Genomic DNA, 11,381 nt, shown 5'->3' on the forward strand with positions numbered 1-11,381 from the left:
TATTAGGTAAATACCAAATGTCAACCATTGGTACCTCCTGGCTTTAGCTAAGTAAACGGAATAATATCTGAACTAATCGGACCCATGGAGGTACATGCCAGAGTCTTGGAGAAGGAGAGGAGGTAGAATCCCCTTGCCAATGTGTAATAAGGTCTCCCCACCCCCACTGCCCCCACCCCTCGCTGTTTTGTTATGTGCAGGGGGTGGGAGGAGGCCATTGAGAAGCATTGGGGCAGAAATGAAGTTCATGGGGGAAGTAATAGAGGAAGGAGAGGAAGGCTCAGATATAGGAAACTCCAAGGGCAAAAGACCAAAGCCTATAATTTGATGTTTGAACCTCAATTGGACTTAATTTTTGTTTTTGTTACACTTTACCATTTTTGAACAAAGCGTGACATACCTGTTAACTTGTGAATTTGAAGATTTTACCCAAAAAATAGTTAATAAATTATTAAGCGCCTTTTATGTGCTGGGCTATATGGACACATGAACATTTTATATGAAACTAGAGGCCCAGTGCACAAAATGTATGCATGGGTGGGATGGGGGTGGGGGGCGAGGTGTCCCTCAGACCGGCCTGCACACACTCCAATCCGGGACCCCTCAGGGGATGTCCAACTGTTGGTTTAGGCCCAATGATTGGGCCTAAACCAGCAGTCGGATCATCCCTCTCGCAATCTGGTACCGCTAGCTCCTAACTGCTCACCTGCCGACCTGATCACCCCTAACCACCTCTGCCTGCCAGCCGGATTGCCCCTACCTACCCTCCCCTGCCGGCCTGATCACCCTTAACTGCCCTCCGTGCTGGCCTGATCGCCCCTAACCGCCTCTGCCTCGGCCCCCACCACTGTGGCTTTGTTTAGAAGGACATCTACATCTGGAAGGTGTCCAGTCTAATTAGCATATTACTCTTTTATTAGTATAGATATCCTCACAACAACCCTGAGGTAGGTATTATTATTATTATCTTCAACTTCATGGATGAAGATACCCAGTTTAGAAATATTATGTAGGTCAATTGGGGTCACAAAACCAAGAAGCATTTGAGCAAGAGTTCCAATCCAGAAGCATCTGACTTTCAAGATTGTGCTCTGCGTGGGTCTCTCTGTGTGATAAAAGACAGTTTCTTGCTTTTAAGTCAAGATTTGTTTATAAAAATTGTTTGAGTGTGGAGAAGGGGGGGCTTTCATTAAGGTTTTCCCCACGTAAATATCAACCATCTAACTTACAGAAGAGTCAACCAAAATTTCACAATGTAGATTCTGAAAACCTCATTATGACTTTTTCAAAACTTTACAGGATAATTTAGAATTCATTCTAAGAGATTTACGCAACAAGGCGTTCCTGAAGGTACATTTTCAATATTAGTCATATTTAGCTACTTTTAAATATAGCCTAGCTACTTTTTATAGCCTAGCAACCCTAGATGCACATTGCAAAACACATGCAAAGATTCTGAATGTATAAAGTAATCAACAAATTAAGATCACAAGGGAACTTTGGCAGTCAAACAAATAAAAAACAGTACTGCTACAACAGCTGCATATTGAATGCCTTCTCTGTACATGGCAATCTACACACGTTCACATCTGACCTTCACCACAATCTTGTGAGGAAGCTATTTTGCTTCATTTTCACAATTGGAAGATACCCAAGTTCAGAGAGGACACATAATTTGCTCATTACCATATATGTCTATTTAGTGGCAGAAGCAGATTCTAAGGTAAGTCTGACTCCAAGTTGATTCCAAAGTCTGTGTCCTCTACATGAGTTGCCTTTGGAGTCACTAATATTACTTTTAATAATGTCACCCTTTGGAAGTGATCCTACAGGAAACACCTAAGCGTAAGTAAGTTACCTCCCCATAAAAAAATGGAAAGAGGAGGATATTTTATGAACAAAGGAGTAAAATTTTAATATGTAAATAGACACAATTAAGCCATCAGAAAGTTACTACTAGAAAAGTTCTGCCTCATTAGTATAGGAAGTCTTTATTAGCCCTGTGTGATTAGCACTAGTAAAGCCTCCTTAAAGAAAAGCTACTTAAAACAGGAACCACGTTTCAGAACAGTTAGTGAGAAAAAGGTTTGCTGGGGACGTTTTAAAAAAATAAAACGCAGTGTTACTAAAATACATTTATTCAATCCTATATTGAACAAAATTTATGTTGTAAGTACAACTATGTGCATATTAGAATGAATAAGTAATAAATCAAGGAGATTATTGTTGGCTTAATTATTTTCTACAAAATGTGAAGCACCTTATAACATGATTTATTTCACATTTGGCTTTTATACCATAATCAAAAAGAGGGTCATTTTGTAAAAAATTTTGAGGGTTTCACCAGTTTTCCCAAGGGTCTCAATTAATTATTTGATATTCAAAGTATTCTCTTCTAAAGCATCAGTATAGTCATTGTCCCTGTTAACTTACTTTCCTTTGTTTAACTTTATAGATCATTTGCCAGCTGCTTTACCAAATTCACTTTCCTTGATATCATGAAGCCTTCCACTTTTGTGAGATTTGCAGTCTTACTTTGCAATGGAATCAAATGTATTTGAATTGTATTTTAAATGTTTGCCAGCATGGGAGGTATGGTGGTGAGGGAGAGGGTCCCGGGGTTTAAAAGAGATGTTTGAATGGGAGACTAATTTATAAGTTGTCATATCATTAATACATACTTTTGTTTCCCTTCACAATCTTACATAGTGGAGGAAAGTGTGAACTTGGGAAATCTGCTTTGATCGTATCATAAAAAACAAGTGTCAGAGAGGGGGGGTTTGGTAAACATGACTTGTGAGAGATCGGCTTTGAATCTGGAAGAAAATGTACGTGGCCAAACATACAATGACATACATGCATATATACAAGCAGAGAATTATTTCTGGTTGAAGAGAAAGATGGTAGCTTCGTCAGGGCTGTCATGTCCTACATAAAATATTCCTCGAGAATAGACATCTTTTGTTTTTGTTCTGTACTCAGCTCATAATTTGGCTTCCCACCCTTTCTGCCTGCAGGGAAAGAATGTGCTGGTTACAACCACGGGAGCCTGGTGGTCATTGTTCCAGTTCTGGTTATTATTGTCCATACAAAGACATTTTAGTTATAACTGTGGTCCTTGGGCATTTAGTTAGCATGGGTCTGACGCCCTGGGTGTGTCAGTTTTGAGACTCTGACATGTTGACGTTTTTGAACATAGGTTGGGGAAAAAACACACACACAAAAAAAAAACCTCTTGGTCTTGGTGATATAACCAAAAATTCTTGGCAGTTTGCCTGCTGATCTCCAGAAAATATCTCAGTCTTGCTATGTGAACTTTTCAGAATTTGTGAGTATGTTATAGTTTAACAAACATTTATTTTTTTAATAAAATCTTCAATCCAACCCTGAATGTTGAATTTTGCATTGCAATGGGTCATACAAAAGGGGTTAAAGAGGGACCTGGGGGGCATTGCTCGTGATGAGCATGTGGCTCTGACTCAGGGAGTCTATTGCTTAACAAAGATTGCCTTCCCACGATGATAAGGGTAGGAATTCAAGAATTCAGCAGAAGCGTACTGTCCGGAATGTCCTGCTAGGCCTTAGAATGCTGGACATTCTATGCTGTTGTGACCTGGGTGCATCATTCCTGTGGAGATTAGTATCCGAGGTCATTTGTCCTGTTTGAGCTACCAGCACTTAGAAGTGCTGGTAGCCTCTAATTTAGAACAAAATCAATATTTAAGTTGAATCAGTCAGTCAATATATTATTGTGCAAAACATTTGATCATTTAACATAAATTATGAAGTGCATTGGTTGAAAATAAAATGGTAAACACAGACACATTACTCATGCTGGATAGTAATACTATGTCTCCGAAGTGAGGAAAGGCCTTTGAAGTATCTAGTTCAGCCTTCAGAGATCCACATTTCCCTCTGCAACACCCCTTCCACGAGATGCCCAGTTGCTCCAATGATGGGCAGATCCCAAGAGTGTGTGTTTATGTGTCACTGAATGAGCTTAGACTCCTGGTGGCCCTGCGATGGAGTGATGTCCATAATGTTCTGTCCTCAGCAGACCTCACTTCCTTAGGCCTATGGCTTCTCTTGTGGAGTCAGTCCATCTCCTATCTGTCTCTTCTTTCCCTGCTTCATGTGTTTTTGCCAGCTTGACTGTCTTTCCCAAAGATCCCTGCTTCCTCTTGATGTGCTCAGAGAGTAAGACAGCTTCAGTTTTGTCAGTTCTGCCTTTAGGGATGTTCCCGGCTTAATTTGCTCTAGAACCCAATAAATCACCGTGACTGAGTCTGGCTGGCTAATTTTCCCCAACTAAGAACAACATCACAAGCTATTCAGGGGGTTCGAGACAAAGATTTTGGGAAAGAGAACCAGTAGAAAATGAGAACAGACTTTTAAAGAATAATAAGAAGAAGTCCTTTGGCCATATAATGATAGAAATGCCAAGACAGTTGTGAAACTAGTGAGAAATTAAGTTGCTGGTGTTTGGGGAATTGTTACCCTCTGTAGTATGTGAGACACAGTTTGTAGGATTGTGTTGTGTTTTATCCTGAGCATTTTTGGTTGTGACATGTTGAATACAGCACAGCATTACTATTAATATATTAAATATCGCTGTCAATGTTTTATCAGCATATCTTTTTTTTTCTTGTAAACATGCCATTTCCAAAGGGTTTGGTACACGGTTAATGGGATTTACCAGCAGAATGCATCTCAGATTTTGTAATGGAAATCAATGGGAGAATAAGATTGATTTGATTGAAAGTCTCTGCACTTCAAACTTTGCTGACAGTGACCATTCCTTTAAGTCAGGGATACCTACTCCACGTGTGCCCAATGATGGGTTTTCATGTGAATGATAGATCTGGGTAGCTTGGAAGATGAATAATGTCAGCAGCAGGTTTTTGCTGACGGGTTGCCCACTTGAATCACACTGAATTTTCTTTATCAGAAAGATGCTTATGAGAATGGTTAGGAGAGACAGCTGAGTTATTAATACTGGTTGCTGTGCTTCTCAGGGGTAAGTGAGGCCAGTGCCCCGGCCTTGCCTTTATGCAGCCTAAATGGGGGGAAACGCTTCAGTGTCCATCTCAGAAGACTTCAAACCCTCTGCCAGCTCGCTCATCTCTCCCTTCTGCTGTGCAATGTTCAAACGCTGTTCTAAGCCAAGGTGGTCATGCTTCCCACAGGGTTATTTCATTTTGGCCTCTCCCAAGCTGGGTCCCACGTACGACATGCAATTCTGCTTCCCTTAAGTGTTAGTCATTATTTGAGAAGCTAGGGAAACCCCATTTGATGAAGGCCAAAGGGCAACATAACTCATAAAGGTCCCCTCCCTCCACCCAACTTGTCCAAATGTGAAATTTTACCCAGCTCCTTCTCTACCATACATGAACCTATCCTTTGCTTTTCTGCCCTTTCCACATGTTCATGTGAATTATTGCCCTTTTGAGGCTATAAATCCCTAGGGAACGTTTGTCTGTTCACACTATAGATCATCTAATATCTGTTTTGGTACACATAAACTTTTTTAAGCCAACTTAAAAAAATCACACAAAATAATTTTAGTATAACTTTTAAATAATATTTTCAGCATTGTTTGGGCATACATCTCTATGTACCTATTATTATAACCTCAAAATGATAAAGTAAAATGGAAGAATTAAAGAACTAGAAAAATCTATAATCATACTGATAGTGTAATTTTTCTTGGTAACTAAAAGAACAAACTGACATAGATCAGTAGAGATATAAAAAATTTGAGCAACAGGAGGTCTACCTAATTGTCAAATATAAGATATGGCACTTAGTGCCATAAAATTACCAAGTGGGATCATATATAGTAGCACTGACAACCCCTGAGAGTTGTGTGAAATGCAGACTGGCAGGCCACACCTTAGATCTACTGAACTGCAATATACATTTTTAATAAAATCCCCAGGTAATTTGCGTGCACACAATGTTTGATAAGCATTCTTATAGGCCAAGGACACATGACCTCTCTTTTTCTGAACTTGTTATAAAGCCTAGATTTAACAGTGATGGCGAACCTTTTGAGCTCAGCGTGTCAGCATTTTGAAAAACCCTAACTTAACTCTGGTGCCGTGTCACATATAGAAATTTTTTAATATTTGCCACCATAGTAAAACAAAGATTTATATTTTTGATATTTATTTTATATATTTAAATGCCATTTAACCAAGAAAAATCAACCAAAAGAATGAGTTTGCGTGTCACCTCTGACACGCGTGTCCTAGGTTCGCCATCACTGGCCTAGAACCAATTCCATCTGGCCACACCCACCTACCTGACTGCTATTTACTCTGAGATAATGGGGCCGTTTCTTGTGGTGTCACTTCCACTCCATCAATTAATAGCTTCTTATCAGTAAGAATTTGATTGAGAGGAATGGTTGTTGATCTTCACTTCCTCTAATTTCTAAGAGAAGGCTATTTTATTCCAACTTCATTTCCAAGCTGAATTCTTTCCTCTTTAGTTATCTTTTTACATCTGAATAGACTGTCATATTTTCAAAAGTAGTTCATGTCTGCTATTTCACTTGGTGGTTCTGACAACTGTTCTATGATGTAACTTGTGTTAAAATGTTAAGCAAATGGATTAATATTTCCATTTGTGAGATTAAGAGGTTGAGGCCTAGAGGTTAAACTTGGGCAAAACCATATAGCAAGTCGCAGCAACATCCATGCACGTATTCAGAACCGCTGTATTCTTGCACAACTTTGTCTCCAGAGTATTATTTCAAATCTCTGAACAGTATTGGAGGGAGAGCGATCCTTCCTGGCACCACTTACCAAGCATATGCACCTTTTCCCCTGTGGAAAACGCTCTTGGTTATCCACCCAATATCTAATCTCCTTTTCCAATTTGCTACAAGAATTCTACTGTTATGGTTCGGATATGTTCAGCTACATACATACTTGTTCAGCCTCCCTTATTCTTAGGGATGGCCAGGGGCATAGTTCTAACCCAGTGGTTGGCAAACCGCGAGCCACATTCGGCTCTTTGGCCCCTTGACTGTGGCTCTTCCACAAAATACCACATGCAGGCGCGCAGGTACAGTGCGATTGAAACTTCATGGCCCGTGCGCAGAAGTCAGTTTTCGGAAAGGAGATAGAGGAAACAAGTATACAAGACGAGTGTGGATGAGAGAGTTGGAAGGGGTCGACCTCAGTGAACGTACCTCAATCAGATTGAGGACGTTTTTAGCAAAGGCCAGCTTAGGAGTACCCTAATTAAGTTAATAACAATGTACCTACCTATGTAGTTTAAGTTTAAAAAATTTGGCTCTCAAAAGAAATTTCAATCGTTGTACTGTTGATATTTGGCTCTGTTGACTAATGAGTTTGCCGACCACTGTTCTAGCCAATAAAATGTAAATAGAAGTTTTGTGAGATGTATTAGTTTGCTAGAGCTGCTACAACAAATTACCGCAAACTGGGTGGCTTAAACAACAGAAATGTATTCTCTCAGAGCTCTGGAGGCTAGAAGTCTGAAATCAAAATGTTGGCAAGGTTGGTTTCTTCCAAGGGCTCTGAAGAAAGGCCTGTTTCATGTTCCTCTCCTTGGCTTGTAGATGCCTCCCTCCGGCTTGCATGGTGTTCTCCCTGTGTGTGTGTGTGTGTCTCTGTCTCTGTGTCTCAATTTCCCAGTTAAGTTGGGTTAGGGCTCATCCTAATGACTCAATTTTAACTGAGTAACCTCTTTGCATAAAGACCCTATCTCCAAATAAGGTCACATTCAGAGGTACCAGGGGTTAGGACTCCAACATATCTTTTTTCGTGGGAGAGCCACAGGGGTGGTAGCAGAATGGGTAGCCATAACATAGGGAGGAGGGAGGGATGTGGGTTTCTTGGGAATCTTTTGCTTTCCTCATAAAAAGGGACAGTCATAGTGTACCATCCTTCACTGTCCCTCCTTCTTTCTGCCTTCAGTACTGCCTCAGTAGCTGGAGCCGCTTGGCCTTATTGGGATGATGAGGTAAAGATCAAGAGAACTAAGGAGTGGACCGATATTAGGAATTGTCTACTATTCATAGCTTGTTACATGAGAAAAATTTACTCCTTTGCTAAAAGTTCTATAGTTGGGTTGTTGTTATTTAGAGCTGAACACATTCCTAATATATAACCATTCTAAACAAACAAACAAACAAAAAACTGGCTTTAAATTATTTTATCCAAATATACCAATTAATCCAGAGCAAAAGTTGTCAAGCTACATTTATCATCAAGCTACATTTACTTCAATTGAGAATGGGGTTGATGGAACTAAATAATGCCATTTTGAAGATTATGACTAAGAAAAATATGTATGTTGGAGGTTGTCTACCAACTGCCATCAAACTCCCTTTTTGCTAGTTCTTGAAGGTGACTAGTACCTTCCAGTCCCCACTGCTGTTCTTGACAAGCCCATAGCAAAGGTCCTGCTTGTATTCTTGGCATTTCTATGAAGGCTCTGGAGTTAGAGAATGAGGTCATGACTTCTTACCCTCAACACTGGAAATTTTAGCAAGTCCCTCTGTGTGCTTCTCTAACAACTAAACAGAAGATCATCTTTGCAGTTAAAATGCATAGTCTTGCCCAGCCAGTGAAACTCAGTGGTTGAGTGTCAACCTATGAACCAGGAGGTCATGGTTCAATTCTCGGTCAGGACACATGCCCGGGTTGTGGGCTTGATCCCCAGTGTGGGGTGTGCAGGAGGCAGCTGATCGATGGTTCTTTCTCATCATTGATGTTTCTATCTCTCTCTCCATATATATATATACATATATACATATATACATATATATATATTTTTTTAAATGTATAGTCTTGAATGTACCTCTGTTCCCTTTCACGTGCCACGTATCCTAGAAAGCTCTCTTTTGGAATTCTCTGAGAAGTGCAAGTCTAACAACATGCAGCTGTTGTGTCTCCAAGTAGAGTGAATGTGAAAGAAATGTTAAGCAGAAAGCAAAGTACAGGTACAGTGAGCCAGGCAGGACATCCTCTGAAATGGACAGGGACTAGGAGAAGGCAGGAGAGGCATCCTGGGAGCAGAACTGAAGGAGGCGCTCACTCTCAGCTCGTGCCATGCAGTGTAGGGTGCAGCACTTGCAGGGCCTGGGGGAGTGGGGGGGAGGGGTGCCTCAATGTGGGCCCTGGGCACTTCTCCTGCCTCCCGGCTAAAATGATCTCTAATGGACACTCTTAGCCCCTTGAATTTCAGTTGCTACGTGTCTGCTTGTTGATTCTAACCTGTTATGTTTTAGAAATTTCAGTTGAATAGCAGTGCTTTTAACCATAACCGTAGTAAGAATACATTCACAGAAAAAGGAGAACTTTCTTCTCTCAGACGCAGGCATTTAATTTTTTACAATGATAACTCTATATACGTGAGTGAGTACCTATGCACTAACACTATTTAGGTATTTTACATAGACTCTGCATTTAGGTATTTTACATAGACTCTGTGTAGTACTCACGAAGAAATTCTGCAACCTACTCATCAATGTCCCACTTTGTAAAAGAGATCAAGACAGATGAAATGACTGGTCCCTGCACCAGAGAACACAGGGCCACACCCCCGGTGTCCATCTTGCTCCAAGTCTACACTGGCTGCCTGCATCCTGCCCTCTCTTCAGGTCTCAAAATTCCTGCCTTCTAAGGTTTTCATATTTTAATTCCCTCAATCACTGCAAATAACCTCTTTATCTCCTGGCCAGATTTTTTTTTTTTTATTCACCTAAAAGATTTTATTATCACTTTGCTTTTGTGGTTTCTTTCTCTTTTCCAGCTTAACATTTTTTTTCACTGAGTTTGAGAGTAGATCAGTATGTCAAGTTTTTTCAAAACATTCTTTAAAGCCATTTCTGACTTAAATGCCTAGAGGGCAGAGCTAAATGGGGCCACCAGGTAAGAAAGCAGGCCGGCTCCACACACTTAGAGAAGATGAGGAGGGAGAAAATGGAAAGGAAAAATCTTATTAGGTTTTGTAGGTCAGGGAAATCCTTTCTAGCCTGGATTTTTAAACCTTCTGAATTTTAATTGAAAGTATTTCTCCAGGGTATTAACTTTAACATGACTGTGCACTCTCAAAAAATATTCCCTATCCATATTAGAAAAAAATATTACAAATTCCAGAAAGACAAGATGGCATTAAAGGAAGAATTTGACGATGTGCCCTTTCTGCTTCGGACAGTAAATGTGAAATTGTTGGCAACCACAAAAGCCGTCAGACCTCTCTGCTGGGAAAAACCAGTGTCTGTGGGTGTGATACATGACTATATGCTTCCACCTAGGAATCACTATTAATTCTTTAAGAAAAGTGAGCAATATTTCTTTTGAGATGTATGACCAGTCACACCAGAAAATATCCCCAAATTAGACAGTAAAAGATTGGTTTTAACATATCATGGGGTTATTGTTAGAAAAGAATGAAAATTAAGGAACACAATTTGAAGTTACCCTGATTTCCAGTTCTGACCTTGAATGCAAAATATTGCCATATATGCCCTAGCCGGTTTGGCTCAGTGGATAGAGCACTGACCTGCAGACTAAAGGGTCCTGGGTTCAATTCCGGTCAAGGGCACATACCCGGGTTGCAGACTCAATCCCCAGTGGGGAGCGTGCAGGAGGCAGCCATTCAGTGATTCTCTCTCATCATTGATGTTTCCATCTCTCTCTCCCTCTTCCTTCCTCTCTGAAATTAGTTTAAAAAAATATTGCCCTATAGCAAAGGCAAAATCAATTGATAGCTAAGTGTTATTACGCTTTTCTTAATTCGTATGTACATCTTCACCCAAACTAGAAATTACTCTGTTCTCTTCTTTCTGTTTCATAGATGTATTACTATAACTGTCATGATTAGCAATAATATGGATTGCATAATACACTTGTTTAAATGGTACTTTTTGTCTTTCCGGCTCAATATATTTTTTACACTGTATCTTCTCATCTTCATTATGTTCCTATAATGGAGGTTATTTACTTTTACTTATAGACATAAAAATCAGGGCAGCAGGAAGGAAGATGACATAATGTGAAGTCAAAGAGCCATGACAGACTGATCCTTCAGCTCACTTCCTATATTCAAATTATTCAGCTCTCTTTGAGGACCAAACATGGAGAATATTACTATATGAGTTTTCAATTGAAAGGAGTGCTTTATCATTGGCACACATTTCCAAATTAGCAATCTTTTCAAATGCCTGCAATCACAGTCCAGCGGGGTCCGGAGGGTTTTCACGCTGATCCACCTGAGCCAGGACATTTCCTGGCCAGGCTTTTAAGGCCACTGAGTGGAATTCTTGGGATGCTGTGACTAAGCGATCATGCCTTCACTGCTTCGCCCACCTCTTACTCACATTTTCCCAGCACTTCGCTGGT

The sequence above is a fragment of the Myotis daubentonii genome, chromosome 7 (assembly GCF_963259705.1).
Source record: "Myotis daubentonii chromosome 7, mMyoDau2.1, whole genome shotgun sequence".
Lineage (NCBI taxonomy): Eukaryota > Metazoa > Chordata > Mammalia > Chiroptera > Vespertilionidae > Myotis > Myotis daubentonii.